This window comes from Fundulus heteroclitus, chromosome 13 (genome assembly GCF_011125445.2).
Source record: "Fundulus heteroclitus isolate FHET01 chromosome 13, MU-UCD_Fhet_4.1, whole genome shotgun sequence".
NCBI classification, from domain to species: Eukaryota; Metazoa; Chordata; class Actinopteri; order Cyprinodontiformes; family Fundulidae; genus Fundulus; species Fundulus heteroclitus.
The window spans coordinates 35,846,445-35,864,101 of NC_046373.1; the positions used below are offsets into that span (position 1 = coordinate 35,846,445).

At 42.8% G+C, this 17,657-nt stretch overlaps 1 long non-coding RNA gene across 1 annotated transcript; it reads left to right on the top strand.

The window, feature by feature from the left end:
* Positions 1 to 8,124: 8,124 nt before the first annotated feature.
* On the top strand, positions 8,125 to 12,869 carry LOC118565351. The gene is made up of 3 exons (XR_004932327.1): positions 8,125 to 8,295; positions 8,534 to 9,811; positions 10,797 to 12,869. It is a non-coding gene; the product is annotated as an uncharacterized LOC118565351 (long non-coding RNA).
* Positions 12,870 to 17,657: the final 4,788 nt, after the last annotated feature.

A 17,657-nucleotide genomic window follows, 5' to 3' on the forward strand; every position in this document is an offset into this window, starting at 1 on the left:
GGCTTCGGCCGCAGCAAAACCGGCGACGAATTTTTCTCAGACTGGGAGAGCGCAGTGGAGAGGTAACATTTACCTGCTATTATTTTCACCCAGGGACCTGCTACTGATCATAATATACTAGTTATTAAACAAACGCTTGTCAGCAGATTGACGAATATGTTTAAATATACATTTTATATTTATTTGTAAGACTTGATATAAGCTTATGTTTGTAACTTTAGTAATTTGAATTGAATAGTTAAACGTGTACAAACCCTGTAAATAACTGACTTAAATCACTACTTTCAATATCACTAAAAAAGTGCGCAAAGCACCTCGGGAAATCTTATGGCAGGCGAGGCCGCTAAGGATGGTAGCGGTGCATCCTCAGAATTCGGGGAAAAGGAGGACGCATTCGAAGGCTGCATTTTTAGCATTCCTCAGAATCTTTGCCAAATGGGACAGCCTCCGCGCATCGTTGTGACGCCACTGGCCTTAAAATGCGTCCTTCGAAGGACGCAGCCTGCGAGTTGAGACACAACTTTAGTTTGTTTGAGTGGAGTTGCCATATATTGACGTCATCGGTAGGCGCCCAAGCCGATCTGACCACCCGAGTCGATCTGGTACCTACACCGGTGCGCGGATCACACGACAGTTGCATCGTCGCGAGATAATAGTGTAATGCCAGTTCAGACGTGACGACTGCATTAATTCGGGACATGACGGACTGCGTTTCCCATGATGCAATGTGGTCAAAATGGCCACCAACTCCCATCATGCAACGCGGCCCAAAAATGGCCGCCGCCCTAACAACGTAGCGGAGAGATAACGTTACTAGGGAAAATGTATTTAATGCGGCCACGCAGGACAATCTTTCTTCTTTCCTGGCGCGCTGCCAACCCGAGAAGACACACAGCTGTTTCACTTCGTTGGGGCAATCCCACGCCACGTGCTCGCGTTTTTCGCTGGACCGAGATTTTTCGAAGCAAACTTATCCCTGCATTAATTATAGCAGGAGGTCGACTTAAAATATACTGGAAGCCGCCTTATCTTCCAGTGATCGAAAGAGGAGGAAGAGACGAAAGAGCCACCTCGCCCGTCCCTGCTGCTGCCCGCTCCGGTGCATTCAGGACGCCGTGTTATTCCGAGCGCTCACGGACCCCGAAGCCGGGACTTCATTCCGGGATCACCTCAAAGTAACGGGGTTCTCCCCTTTTATTTCTTTTTCACCCACAGGGTATTTAGAAGTGCCTGGGCAGGCGTTAGGAACTTTGTAGGTGTTGGTTATCCTGACGAATCCAATCAATTACTTCGACTGCAGTCATGTCTTGATGACATCAAAAGCTGGATGACTTTAAATTTCCTGCATCTAAATTCTGACAAGACCGAAGTTTTAATCTTTGGGCCAGAGTCCTCAAAAAATAAACTTCTTAACCAATCACTTAATCTGGGTGGCATTAACCTGGCCTCTGGTAATAAAGTAAAAAATCTTGGTGTTATTTTTGACCAAGACATGTCATTTAAATCCCATATTAAACAGGTTTCCAGAGTTTCCTTTTTTCACCTCCGGAATATCGCCAAAATTATAAACATTCTGTCCAGGAGTGATGCTGAAAAACTGGTCCATGCATTTGTTACTTCAAGGCTGGACTATTGTAATACTTTACTATCAGGAAGTCCACAAAATGCAGTTCAAAGCCTTCAGCTGATCCAAAATGCTGCAGCAAGAGTTCTGATGAAAATCAACAAGAGGGATCATATTTCTCCAATTTTAGCTTCCCTTCATTGGCTTCCTGTTAAATCAAGAATAGAATTTAAAATTCTTCTTCTAACGTATAAAGCCCTTAATAATCAAACTCCATCATATATCAGAGCTCTGATTACCCCTTATGTTCCTAACAGAGCACTTCGCTCTCAGACTGCAGGTCTGCTGGTGGTTCCTAGAGTCTCTAAAAGTAGAATGGGAGGCAGATCCTTTAGCTATCAGGCTCCTCTCCTGTGGAACCAACTCCCAGTTTTGGTCCGTGAGGCAGACACCCTGTCTACTTTTAAGACTAGGCTTAAAACTTTTCTTTTTGACAAAAATTATAACTAGTGGCTCATGTTACTCTCAGCTACCTTTATAGTTTTACTGCTATAGGCTTAGGCTACTGGAGTATATCAGGATCTAATTTTCTCACTCTATTGAGTTCTACTGTTCTTCAATTATGCATTATGTGTTGTCATTTCTGCTTTAACTTTCTGTTCTCTCTCTTTTCTCTTCATAGTAGGTACACCTGGTCTGGCGTTCTGTTAACTGTGACATCATCCAGAGAAGACGGCTCACCCGCTACTACCATCTAATGTAGAACAGATTACTAGATCAATGTGTGCTTCTGTGCTTTTTGTTTCTCTTGTTGTGTCTCTGTTCTGTCTTCCGTAACCCCAGTCGGTCGAGGCAGATGACCGTTCATACTGAGCCCGGTTCTGCCGGAGGTTTTTCCTTCCCGTTAATGGGTGGTTTTTCTTCCCACTGTCGCTTCATGCTTGCTCAGTATGAGGGATTGCAGCAAAGCCATGTACAATGCAGATGACTCTTCCTGTGGCTCTACGCTTCCCCAGGAGTGAATGCTGCTTGTCGGGACTTTGATGCAATCAACTGGTTTCCTTATATAGGACATTTTTGACCAATCTGTATAATCTGACCCAATCTGTATAATATGATTGAACTTGACTTTGTAAAGTGCCTTGAGATGACATGTTTCATGATTTGGCGCTATATAAATAAAATTGAATTGAATTGAATAGGTTGCATTTGACTCCACGACCAAGTTGGATTTATTTTGCTGAATATTTTCTTTGTATATGCATGCATTTGTGAAAGTGACTTGGCTGTTGTTTGATGTTGTGGTCCGTGGAGACTCCGCCGTGAGTCGATCCTTTAACTTTTCCATCCTTTTCCTCTCTTTGTTCCATCTCTGCTTTGCTTATCAGCGGGGGCAATCTTTTGTCCGAGCTCAGTTCGCGGTCTTTGCTTAAACTCCCAGTTAGCCGCGCCCATCAGCATAAGCGTGGTTACTTCATTAGGACCTCCCCTCACGCATCACGTAAATTGGTAGACCATACGTCATCGTAGCAGCCATCTTGGGAGGGTGGCATACGACTGAACTGTAGGGAGCTTAGCTGAACTAGCTTTTGTAAGACATCAAAGCGTCCAGTGGGACTCCCGAAGCTGTTCTGTCTGTCAATGCTGCTACGTCAAATGCCGATGTCTCGAAGGTGGTGTTAAACAACTGTGAGTTGAACTAAGATTTGCTACCTCTCATTTTAATCCATTTGTTTTTTTTGTTTGTTCTTTTATTTCCATATATATTTTGCATGTGTAGTTTAGTAGTGAGTAAGATTTCCAAAGTCGTTGAATCAGAGAATTACTGTAACAGGGAATTGCTTTTGGTTTAATAAAACAACAACTGCGGAATAGAAATTGTTTTGTGTTCAATCTAATTCACAGTTGCATGGCTATTCAGAATTCAGAGCTAACCTCCTTTGGAGTTAACATCTGATATTAATACAGAGACAATATCATTGGATGGTGATAAGGAATAAGGATTTAAACTCTAATTGCAGTTACATTGGGGTTCTCACAGCCTGCCGGATAAACCTCGTCGGTTAAAAGTCCGACCAGATCATTTATTCCAGTATAAATGAGTTCATAACAGCAAATTAACTAATGCATTAGTGGTATAAATACTTACAAGCTTATAGCTAACATCACCACCATTTGAACTATATTTTGTTATAGCGGAATTTTGAGTTGAATGATTTATTATTTAAATTATAATACCAAATTATAATTAATAATAATAAGTATATTCACACAGCTTCTGGCATAACAATAGTGTACTTGTAGGCTTTAAATAAAAGTAAAACTGTCGTCCATGGAGTCAAGTATTAAGTCAGATCTGCTGGTGGATTGGTGCTGGTGCCACAGGTAATGATATATTGATGTTTCACTAAAATGTGATCCACACTCCGCACCACACATGTAATCTTTTACTTGTAAACTCGACCGGATCCACTTTGCTTTTCATCAACTGACTTCCTGCCCCTGAACAATCCGCTTTGCTCTAGATCGACGTGGAGTCGGCACGGCGAGGCAAAACCAGAACAGCTATTTCAGTGGCGAACGCGGCGATTCCGCGTTCAGTCCCACTCCGGGGTGACGCTCTGTACAGCAGCGCTGTTGTCATCGCCTTTTAGTCCACTGCTCAGCCGATGTATTAATGATAAAAAAAAGACTTCTCATATTTTTCTTTATTATTCGCGACTTGAGGGAGCCGTGATTCTCTCTCCACTTCTGTAGTCAGTCTCACAGACAACTATTGCTGCTCATCCTAAAAGGGAAAAGCTGAAGAAGAAATAACCACTGGCCACTGATGCAGCAAAGTGCACACTGCAAAAATAGACCTAAAAATAAGAATGTTTTTCTTGAAATGAATGTATTTTTCCTTGATTTGAGCAGGTAAATAAGGCTATTTGCCAATGGAATAAGATTTTTGCACTTAAAATAGGAACAATTCATCTCTGTCATCTTATTTCAAGTGCAATATATCTAGTTATCTTATTTTAGGGGTAAAAAATACTCATTCCATTGGCAAATAATTTTATTTACCTGCTCAAATCAAGGGCAAATACATTAATTTCAAGAAAATTTTACTCATTTTTAGTTCTCTTTTTGCAGTGCAGTAAACTGATTTTTTTCATAAAGGAGCAGGCAAGATATAAACACCAGAGGCAAACAGCGAAAAGGCCAGCAGCATATCCTGCACAACAGTTTAATAAGGTTTAACCCTGTGAAGAGCCAAGGGTCAAAACTGACTCAGTTAAAGGTTTTAAGATATTGAAAATTTTTATATATGGTTGACAAAGAGCCAATGGAAAAGAAATGTAATACTAAAATGCCCTTGAATTCAGATTTAGTGTACCTTACATAAACTCAAATTCTAAAAATACTGAAATTATTGTTATATTGTTGTATTTTATTTTGTTTAACCTGATTAAAACCCAATTGAGTTTAAGAAAAATATGTGAATATCGCCAATGCATTGCCAATTCAAGTAGTAAATTACAAAAGTATTAAAAAATATTTTTTTTCTTTTTTACAAGAAAACTGTCAATTCAGTGAGTAGCAGTAGTGCAGCAATATCTTCTGCTGGCATAGGGGTGGTGAAAACCCTTGCAATAAGGAGCCAGAGCAGGGACCTTATGAGGACAAAACACACCTGCAGCTTCTAAGGTTATACTGGTGGTGGCGTGGCCTGCGATGGTATGAAATCCCCGGCCTGAAATATTGTCCCAGTCCGCCCCTTCTGGGACAATTCCTGATGGGTCTGTCTGATATTTTGGCCGCGAGGGCCGTTTCTAACCACTATCTCTGGGGTGCTTCGAGGTAGAGTGCACTGTGTTTTTTCATTGTTTTTTTGTTTTTAACTGAAAACCTGTTTTTCAAGGGAGTCCTGGCCAAGAGGCAGCAACAAATAGGCACAAAACGTTACATGGTTAAAAGAAAACAACTGGAAAAACACTTACATGTTGTTGAATCAGCTTGAAGAACTTCCGTCCGTCCGTTTCCTTCTGCTTATCCGGGGTCGGGTCGCGGGGGTAGCAGCTTCAGCAGGGAGGCCCAGACGTCCCTCTCCCCAGCCACTTGGGCCAGCTTCTCCGGGGGAATTCCAAGGCGTTCCAAGGCCAGCCGGGAGACATAGTCCCTCCAGTGTGTCCTGGGTCTTCCCCTGGGCCTCCTCCTGGTAGGATGTGCCAGGAACACCTCACCAGGGAGGCGTCCAGGAGGCATCCTAACCAGATGCCCGAGCCACCTCAACTGGCTCCTCTCGAGCACCGGCTGCTCCCGGGATGACTGAGCTCCTCACCCTATCTCTAAGGGAGAGCCCAGACACACTACGGAGAAAACTCATTTTGGCTGGTTGTATCCGGGATCTCGTTCTTTTAGTGACGACCCAAATTTTGTGACCATTTGAGGGTAGGAACGTAGATCGACCGGTAAATCGAGAGCTTTGCCTTTTGGCTCAGCTCTCTCTTCACCACAACGGATCAGTACAGCGCCCGCTTCACAGCAGACGCTGCACCAATCTGCCTGTCGATCTCCCGCTCCATCTTCCCCTCATTTGTGAACAAGACCCCAAGATATTTGAACTCCTCCACAAGGGGCAGTACATCCTCCCCAACCCGGAGAAGGCACTCTACCCTTTTCTGGGTCAAGACCATGGTCTCGGATTTGGACGCACTGATTTTCATCCTGGCCGCTTTGCACTCGGCTGCGAACCGCTCCAGTGAGAGCTGTAGATCACGCCCAGATGAAGCCAATAGGACCACATCATCCACGAATAGCAGAGACGCAATCCTAAGGCCACCAAAACGGATCCCCTCAACACCTTGGCTGCGCCTAGAAATTCTGTCCATAAAAGTTATGAACAGAATCGGTGACAAAGGGAAACCTTGGCGGAGTCCGACTTACTGCCGGCAATGCGGACCAGACTCTGACACCAGTCATACAGAGACCTGACAGCCCTTATTAAAGGGTCCGGTACTCCATACTCCCGGAGTACCCCCCACAGGATCCCTCGGGTGACATGGTCGAATGCCTTCTCCAGATCCACAAAGCACATGTAGACTGGTTGGGCAAACTCCCATGCCCTCTCCAGGATCCTGCTGAGGGTGTAGAGCTGGTCCAGTGTTCCACGGCCAGGACGAAAATCACACTACTCTTCCTGAATCCGAGATTCGACTATCCAACGAACCCTCCTTTCCAGAACCCCTGAAAAGACCTTACCAGGGAGGCTTAAGAGTGTGATTCCTCTGTAGTTGGAACACACCCTCCGGTAGGGGGACCACCACCCCAGCCTGCCAATTCAGGGGAACTGCCCCTGATGTCCACGCAATGCAGTAGAGCCACGTTAACCAACACAGCCCCACAACATCCAGAGCAGGGGTTGGGAACCTTTTTGACTCAGAGCCATGAAAGCAAAATATCTGGAAATTTATTTCAGTGAGAGCCAATAGGGTAGTTTACGTGTGACGTCACGTGTGACGTCTGCGCTACTTCTGGGTCCCGCTTGTAGGCAAAGACAGGACTGTTCTCGCATCTCCGGTAAATACAACTTAATTCTGCACTAGTCATTGTTCTACTTAAATACCGGCGGAGGGGAGGTGGCGATCGCTAGACGGGGCCGGGAGAAGCGGAGTCGATGCAGCAGCAGGCTGCTGCAGACAGCGGCTGCATTACGCCCTTGTTCACGTGTGCTAGTACGTCTGTGTTTACGCTGCAACTTCGCCAACACCTCCACCCATTTTAATAAGACAAAAACACCAAAATAATCCTTTGTGAACAATTTTTTTAACCTACCGGGCGGGTCTTCCTCTCTGTTGAGGCACGGTCTGTGTCCGACTCCGCTTTCTGCTGTTATACAAACGTGTGAACATCCATTCATCCATCCATTTTTCTGACCCACTTAATTCCTCATGGGGTCGCGGGAGTTGCTGGTGCCTATGTACCGATATCAACCATCAACTTACTCTTAAAACGATCTTGTGATACGTTATTTAAAGAAGAAAAATACGTCGAGAACTGTTCAGTTTCCTTTGTTTGCGCCCGCTATGTGTTTGCGCCCGCCTTCTGCCTTCCAGTCCGGCGCACATGCGCAAAAAACCCGGATGAAAACAATAGCAGTGATATTTTGTTTTATCTGCGAGCCAGATAAAATCATCAAAAGAGCCACAACTGCCTCGCGAGCCATACGTTCCTGACCCCTGATCCAGAGCCTTAAGGTACTCAGTGTGAATCTCATCCACCCTTGCCACCGAGGAGCTTTTCAACAACCTTAGCAACCTCAGCACCAGAGATGGGAGAACCCGACCCAGAGTCCTCAGGCTCTGCTTCTGCAATGGAAGACGTGTTGGTGGGATTAAGGAGGTCTTCGAAGTATTCCGCCCACTGACGCACGACGTCCCGAGTCGAGGTCAGCAGCACACCACACCCACTATAAACAGTGTTGGTAACGCACTGCTTTACCAACACCGGATAGTGGACCAGAATCGCTTCAAAGCTTCAAGTTCTCCATGGCCTCTCCGAACTCTTCCCATGCCCGAGTTTTTGCCTCGGCGACCAGGTAGACGCCTGGTTGGGAAGCGGCTTCAGGTTGTGTTCGTTTGACACGGTGGTTCTCCCAGAACTCTGTGTACATGTTAAAGTTCTGCATGTACTCGGTGGAAGCTTCCAGGGAGAGCAGCAGTCGCGGCAATGAGCTAAGCTGGCTGAAGGTAAGGCTTCAGCGTTGCATTAGCATGTTAGCTACAGCAACACAGAACATAAGACGTGTGTGTGTGTGTGTGTGTGTGGGGGGGGGGTATGGCTTGAGAGGAACTCCGACATGACGGAACGTTTGCGGCCAAAATCTACGGTTTGCCTCCTGTGGTACAATGTTAGCTTAGTAGCTTTGCTCTTGACGTGGAGCTTGGCAAAACTGAGAACTACACATTTTTCCTGTTTTATTTCCAGGCGTGGGATTCGGAGTGATGTCTTTCTCAAGACGAGGGGAGTTCAGGAAGTTGGTCCCCTCCCGGCCCTGGTGTTAAGTGGCAGCTCGTGTCCCAGGTTGCCAGCTCAGTTGGGCGTGATCCGGACTTTGTGAAAACCCAGCGGAGAGCCCGTAGTGTTCTCAGCTTTAAACATGGCGGTTGGCGTTGCTCAAGACGCTGCTGCTCGTTGAAAGCTCATTTGGTGATGTGCCGAAGCCAAGTAGTTCCCTGAACTGTCCACCACACCCTGCGGGTGCGTCTGGCCCCCAGCCTTAATCTAGTGAAATATTCGTGTCAGGAAAGTTGCAAGAGGCCTGAAATCAAGGAGTGTTCGGCCTCCAGGCCAATTAAATAAAGTTTTAAGGATTAATGGTTGCTGTGGTGGGGAGAGCGTGGGGATGGGTGCGCTCTTGGGGTAGATGGACCGCACAAAATCCCCCTACTTTGTGCCAACAGCAGCATGTTAAAGGTGAGGGGGGTGTCAGAGGCTGGGCCTCTTGGATGTTGGGAGGGTGGAGGAAAGGAAGTGACCCGAGTACTCCAGTAGAGGAGTATTGGGAGGCACAGGAGAAGCTGCAACCCATGGAAGTAGAAGATCTGGGAGCCGGCAAAGCTGAGACAGACCCACAAGTGTCAAAGTGGTGGAGCAAATATCTCCCATCCTTATATCCGTGGCCAAGGAAAACGGATACAAGTGGATTGAGACAAAGGAAAAGTAACGGTCAAAGGGGGGATCTGTGGCTGAACGATGCTGATGGGGACTTTTCTGATTATGGAACCCCTCCTCCATCTCCCAACCCTTCTCAGCTGACATCTCCATTCCGATTCTTTGCAAGCAGCTGGAATTTGGAGATTGTGCCGGAGCACTACGAGATCTGCTTCAACTTCCTCCGCCACTTGTTTGACCTGTTTGTAGTTGCCTTCCTGTGGACTGTGTCCCCTCCTGTCAAACTCATCCTGGAGGTGTCGGGGGTCCAGGGAGCACTGCGGCTGTGGTTTCATGGCATGGCCATGTTTTTGGTCTCAACAGCTGGGATGGCAGGATTACTCTGGTTGATTCAGGAGTATCTCCCCCAGTTTGCTTTGATCTACGGCATCGTCCAAGCTTTGGTGATCTCTGTTAGTGTACGACAGAGCGTGATCCTTGGAGTGGAAGAAGACAAAGAGAGCACGAAGGAGACAGATGAAAAGAGAGACCATGCAGAACAGGAGGAGAACCTTGTTTCTAAGGAACTGCTGAAAACGACTTAAACGTAAGGTGAGCCTCTTATCAAAACACTACAGTGTCACTCACGTGAAGAAACATACAGTAACATAGGCTGACTGTCTGCTATGAGATTGTGCAATTAGCTTCCAGTCATGTTAAAGCTGGGCAGTATGTCGATTTAAATTATAGTGAGATATATGAGCTTTAAGATGAGACTATAGTTCTTAAAAGATTTGGCGAGGCCTTTTTATAATTACTTCATGAAAAGAAAAGCAATGCGTGTAATGGTAACAAACGGCTCCAGTGAAGAGAAATGTAAACATTAGTGTAGTTCTTGTTGTGTCTGTGGTGGACATGAAAGCACAGGCCACTCTGTGTGTTGGTAACAGCTGAGCTGTCTCATACTGATGCTCCAAAGAAGGGAAAGAACATGACGACCATAGGAAAAAATTCATTCATCACTGCTTTAGTTATTTTAGATTTAGAGTAGGGCTGGACAACATAGAAAGAAGGCATATTGATAAAATAGAAATATTGATTGATAATTATCAAAAGATTCAAAGCGACTATTTTAAGTGCAGCCTCGGCCATTTCATGCTGTCTAATGTCTTATTTTTAGATAAAGAACACAAACATTCAATTTAAACTCAACCCATTTATTCAAGCAACCTTTTACCAAAACTGCAATTTTTTCTTAAAAGAAAAAGAACATATGCTCTCTGAGCTTTTTGAAAGGGGACATAAGTTGGCGAAGGAGTGTTCCTGGGTTTACGTTTTTTTTTTTTTTTTACCTGCATTCTACAAACGATATCCAAAAAAACTAAATCATATGTTCTTCTATTGAGATGATGTGTTGAGATCAGAGCTGAACATGTAGGTTTAAATGAAAATAAATAAATTAATAAAGGATATTTAGAATAGGGCCTGGTACAGTCACCTCTTGCTGAGTTTTTAGCCTCCTGTTAGCTTGGTTAGTAGGTAAACTGGACATTTTCAGCCGCTCACTGTGTTTTCATCTGACATTTCTTTTCCACAGATGATGCAGGAATTCATCTTCAGCCGTTCTCCAGCTGTGTGACGACTGCACAGACACCAACCGATTGTTTATACCACTGAATTCATGAGTTATAACCATATTTCATTTTGATTTGGAGTTTAGTGAAGTTGTTACTTGTTTCTCTCTGTTTTGCCTTATATGGTGTCTTTACATTACAAACATCTACTGATCACCCTTAATGTTTATAGTAAGACTATTAATGCTGAGAAAAGTAGAGTTGTGGGTGTTGAGGAGAAAGGTATGTCCAAAAACACAATAGTCACGACTTGCACCCGTGCTGCTGCTTAGTTTTGTTGTGGAAATCTTTGCTTACTAAACCTTCAGATTATCTCCAGGACTCTTTTAAGGATTTTTCAAGTCTTGGATTGTTTTTTTCTTTGTAAGATAAGGCTTCTGCTTTACAGCCCAACACCTTTGTCCAGATATTTGGACAAGTTGGAACACAACCAGAAATCCCTTCAGTATTGCTGTTAGTCTTATGGCAGCCTCTCGACCAGTACCCTCCTCCTCCTGAAGGAAACATAGACTTGAACAATTAAAACTCTGCAAACTAGGGTGTCAACTAAAGATGGAAAAGGTTTAAAAATTATTCATCATGACCTCACTCTACATTACAAAACCCTGGCAATTTAACAGGGTGTGTAGACTTTTGAGAGCCATTGTATATCAGCTACACCTACCGGATTTGACATCAGATTATTAGTAATAAGTCATAAATACATCCTCGCCGGGCCTCTTATTAATCTTAGTTTGTTTTTCCCAAGTAAGAGGTGAGCCAAAGAGGTTTAGGACGGTAGAATAGAGAGGGGGCACATTAGCTGAGTTCGAGAAGGATGAAATTGCATATTTGGTATAAGTGCAGCGTACTTTAATGAGGGATCTAAAAAATATCTTGAGAGCTTGCTAAAAGAGCAAACACTAAAAAGGAACATTTAAGAATAGTTTCTCCAGTTAAGCCTTGGTGTTGGATATTTCACCTCGTATTTGGAAAAGATGTTTTTCTTTTCTTTAGGCGGACGACTGCAGCTTTCCTAATGATCCCTAATGCTGTCTGGGCATTAGCAAGTGGTGTCCATTGAATCTGACATAACAAAGGGCTCGATAAGCTCTACTCTTTGGTTTCCTTGAAGGAATGTCTTCCAGCAAAATAGAGTCCAGTGTGATAACAGGACTTGGCTTTAAGATTAATTACCTTTTGATATTGCCTTCAGTCTCTGCTCCAAGTTCAAATAGAAATTGCCAGTTTGCTAGCCTAGGACTAGGGTAGCTCAGTGGCCTGACTCGGTTTGGGACTAGTCTTTTTGGAGCTTTTTAACCCCTGGAATCCTTCCCACACATTGTTAAAGGTGTGTGAGACTTTGTTATTGGGACCTCAATCTCACATACCTTCCCCCAGTCTTTTCTTGTGACTTGTTTGGTTGGACAGGGGTTTCATGTATAGGTGCCTTTACTGCAGTGAATATGAGAGCCTTTGGTTCGGAACAGAAAACTTGCGAGGTCATCAGAGCACTCTACTACTCCGTACACTACAAAACATGCTGTTTTTATCCAAATATGGCCTAGTCATGGATCTCACATTTGGATGCATTGTCAGAAAATATGAGTTATAAACATGTATTGAGTGGAAGTAGATGATTGGTCCTGCTATCCAAGCAACTAAGGAAGTGAATTCACCTGAAACAAATTCTACTTCAACATTTTAAAGGGTGCCTTGAAACAGAGTTTTGTACATATAAAAGTATTATGTGAAATATTTCAACTGCACATATGTGCTTCTGCTGTTGAATTGCTGCATAAACAAGCAGAACACTTGTGCTGCTTGTGTGCATGTATTCTTGCTTCCTTATGTTGACACAACAAAATGGACATGAATTGGTTTGGTTTTGTTGCATGTTTTCACTCTCGACACTTCGACTTTTAGCTTATAGATATGGATGTAATGTTTTGAACTGGATTAAAGTCTCCAAGACATGGAAGCCTGTCCAGTGGACATAATTTAAATGTCATTGTCTCAGGGCACACGATGCACAATAAAGTTGGTAAGAAAATCTTGTTTTCAGTATTTTCTTGAGCAGAAAGTTTGTTGCATGAATCCATCTATGGTGGCAGAACATTGGATACACCGCACCTTGAATTTGTTTTTGTTTTTTTTAAACCACAAAAAGGCTGAATGTTGCTTTCATAAAATGTATTTTCTATGTTCTAGAAATATTTTAGTCAAAGATAAATTTGAGTGTAGTAATAGTAGGCAAATTGAACTTTATTTGTCTCCATAGACAAAAAGCCCATTTTGAGTTATTTCTCCTCCTAAACTTGAATAATTTCAGTACTTTTAGGACAGATGTAACATCTACAACTCTATTGCATTTTTCTTCCTCGCCTCCTGATGTGAAGCTTTTTAACACTAATGTGACGATCATTTTAGGATCCAAGATATTTTTACATGAGCACCTGGTCACACCTGACCAGTGCTGGATCACCTCACTGATGCTGTCATGTGAATTTAACGGAGCGCAGAGAAGTAAAGGGTGTGTTGCTTCCTGTTCTGTAGAATCTGCATATGAAAGATGGCTGTACTTGTTAATTAAAGCAGGTGTTTCTTTAGACCTGACCTCCTTTTAAAAATCTATGAAGTAAAATATATAATTTTGACATGTTTGTAATGCTGGGATGACCTTTTATTAAAGCAAATTCAGAGTTTATGTGGGAAGTTGTTGATCCAAACAGCAACAGGACATGGAGTGGCATGTTGAGTGAAATGTGAAAAATAAATGGCTGATTTGACTCTTATATTGGTAAAACCCAATGATTACATTGTCTTGCAATACTGCATTCAGATAAACTTCCAGTAGTTTGTCTTTATATGGCAGAATTAGCTTTATTTGGTCCTGATAGTGGACAATCAAGGGATTTTACTTGGGTTACAGAACTCAAAGCACAGCCATTTGGTATACAATATAAAACATTATGGTTTCATGTAGGGAGAAGGGGAGCTTGTGAAGATGGAGTATACCCATTTTGTTTCCCAGCAGTGTAGCTGAATAATCAGGGTTTAAGTTGTCCATTGAGCGCACCAGACTGACAGCCTTATCTGAGGCAGCTGGTTTCTGCAGGAGTCCAAACAGTCTGTGTCCAGGATGTGCAGGGTCTGCAGAGATGTTGGCAGCCTCTTCCCTGAGCCTAGACCTGCAGAAGATCTGAACACAGGACAGACATAACAATGGCAATGTAGGTGATGATCAGGTTGTATTTCTCAGTGCAGTTACCAAATGAAGTCCAGTCTGCTGGGCCCTGTTCCAAAAAGTGTCTGTGTGAGGACCAACTAAGGTCCAGAGAAAGGGTGGTTTCTTAGAACCGGAACTGACCCACAGTAAACGAGTTGGTGAGGATGGTGAGTGGAAGCAGTGTGGGGAAATTCTTCTGAAATGGACCATCTCCAGTCTTGAGCAGGTGATGCACCAGGTGGTTCTGGTCACGCTGGTGGACAACCAATCTACTTCCTGTCTGCATGTGGATTTATCAGTGTCTTGTATCTGTCCAATGACAGTGGTATCATCTGGGAGAAGAGGGGTGCCAGTACTGATGGTTCTTTAGAGAGGATGCACCCTAACCTTAGCTGTTGCCGCCTGTCTGTGAGGATGCTCCATTGAGGGATGCAGGCAGGTCCTGCGAATTGGGTGACCTGGTGGAGGATGACTGAGTTAATGGCATACATACCTTCAAGGTTCAAGAGGTCCAGGAGAAAGTAGTCCCAAGCTGACGACATCATCTGCCAACCTGTTTGCCCGGTAAGAAAACTGCAGGTGGTCCAGTGGGTGGACTGATCTCCATCAGATGCTTCAACCCCAGTTGCTGAAAGGATCTCATGACCACTGACATTAGGGCGACAGGCCTGTCATAATTTTAGCCCATGGTTGTGTGTTTCTTGGGAACCAGGAGGATAATGGAATGTTTTTGAGCCGGACAGAGCCTAACACAGCTCAAGAGATGGGCTTTACGATAGAAAGGGTGTTTGATGGATACTCTCACTCAAAGAAAATATTGGATTTAGAAGCCTGACAGCTGAGTAAAACCTGGTTTTAAAAGCAGAGGTCTGAAAGAATTGACTTATGGTTTACCATATTTTTGCTTTGCAACAGCTTCATATCATTCTGGGATTACTGGAAAACTAGATTTTCCTTATTCTATGGGGAACACATTGATACATATGTTATGCTTTTTAACTTTAATCAGTTTAAAACTTTTTCATATTATATCTGCTTTATTATGTTAATGGTATATACAGGAAAGTTGTACAACAATGCATATGTACTAAAGCCAACATGTAGAAATGGTACAGAAGGTGGTATAGATAAACTAACATACATAGCATCACGTACCTGTGCAAAGATGAAAATGATAATAGCAGTCTACTCACAGCAGAGAAACAAAGTAGCAATCATAGACCTTTGCTTCTGATCTGAATGTAACATTATCTGTGATCGAGTTCAATTTGTTCACTTTGGTCTGTGCGGACTTTCAACTAAAGTCTTTGCTCCTCCAAGTCACAGCAATATAACTCAGTAACAATGCAAACACTGCACTACAACCACAGTCACCCGTTAGCATCGGTTTATACAGGTGAACAGTATTTATCTACTGCCAAGTGGCTGATGGGAGTCCGCCATCTTTCTAGAAGAAAGTGCATTAACAGGACGGACATATTCAATTCAATTCAATTCAATTTTATTTATATAGCGCCAAATCATGAAACATGTCATCTCAAGGCACTTTACAAAGTCAAGTTCAATCATATTATACAGATTGGGTCAGATTATACAGATTGGTCAAAAATGTCCTATATAAGGAAACCAGTTGATTGCATCAAAGTCCCGACAAGCAGCATTCACTCCTGGGGAAGCGTAGAGCCACAGGGAGAGTCGTCTGCATTGTACATGGCTTTGCTGCAATCCCTCATACTGAGCAAGCATGAAGCGACAGTGGGAAGAAAAACCACCCATTAGCGGGAAGGAAAAACCTCCGGCAGAACCGGGCTCAGTATGAACGGTCATCTGCCTCGACCGACTGGGGTTACAGAAGACAGAACAGAGACACAACAAGAGAAACAAAAAAGCACAGAAGCACACATTGATCTAGTAATCTGTTCTACATTAGATGGTAGTAGCGGGTGAGCCGTCTTCTCTGGATGATGTCACAGTTAACAGAATGCCAGACCAGGTGTACCTACTATGAAGATAAAAGAGAGAGAACAGAAAGTTAAAGCAGAAATGACAACACATAATGCATAATTGAAGAACAGTAGAACTCAATAGAGTGAGAAAATTAGATCCTGATATACTCCAGTAGCCTAAGCCTATAGCAGTAAAACTATAAAGGTAGCTGAGAGTAACATGAGCCACTAGTTAGAATTTTTGTCAAAAAGAAAAGTTTTAAGCCTAGTCTTAAAAGTAGACAGGGTGTCTGCCTCACGGACCAAAACTGGGAGTTGGTTCCACAGGAGAGGAGCCTGATAGCTAAAGGATCTGCCTCCCATTCTACTTTTAGAGACTCTGGGAACCACCAGCAGACCTGCAGTCTGAGAGCGAAGTGCTCTGTTAGGAACATACGGGGTAATCAGAGCTCTGATATATGATGGAGTTTGATTATTAAGGGCTTTATACGTTAGAAGAAGAATTTTAAATTCTATTCTTGATTTAACAGGAAGCCAATGAAGGGAAGCTAAAATTGGAGAAATATGATCCCTCTTGTTGAGGGATCATATTTTATCCTACTCACTCATCTTTTACGTTACTAATGAACATCTAAAGCAACATTTAAAAAGTCCTTCAAAAAGATTTAATAAAACCTCAGTTAAACTGTTCATTGGACACAATGAGTTCCCCTCAGAATTTTAAAGTATACACCATACTGATTTAGTAATAGCTCTCTACCGTCAGACCTTGCTGTTGTTTTTTAATTGTTTCAAGTTATTAGGTTAGACTTCCGTCTAAGGAGCAGAATGTACATTTTTTTTATGTTTGCATAATTGTCAAGGAAAAAGAACAGAAGAAAAACAGCAGATATAAAAGAACTACATGCCTCGTAGAAGGTAAATATTAAATTTAAACTCAAACACAATTATTTGAATCTGAATTTTAATTCTGTTTAATATGCTTTTGTGTTCTGTGGTCCCACAGCAGCAGTCATTAGTTTCGGTGGCAGCAACGGTAAATTCTGATCACAATATTAAAGGTCTGACTGTTTTAACTCTCCCATACTTGTGTAAACATTGTAAAGCAAATCAACATCAAATGTTAATTGACTGCATGTCAAAAACCAGCATAAACTGAGACCAGCAAGTAAAAATAAATACAACCAATTAAGAGCCATCAGTAGTAAGTAACGGACAATTACCTGAAGCCCTATCTCCCATCATGCTTTGTTTCAAAGACACCTTACAGTCAGAAAGTCCAATGAGCTGCTGGAGAATTGCAGCATGACTCAATATTTTGCTGGAATGACAAGAGGGAGTTTCAGCTCTGCAATGGTAGGAATATAATACCTCTGTAGAAGCTAAAACGTGTAAAAATACAAACAGAAAAGTTTTGCACACAACTATGGTTTCGGAACAGTTTAATTAGCAGTCTTCTAAAGCCTGAAAATGACTTCTGAGATTTGCAGTATCACAGTTAAAAATAAATTACTGTGTGAACTAATGTGCTGAACAGTGACTGAACATTCTCCGTTTTCCAACACAAGTTTGACAGAACAAGTCATCATTCAATTCAAGTCCATACAATTGAAAACATTTGAAACAGATGTATATTCAAATTTAATGGATTCAGAATCTAGCAAAGAGGA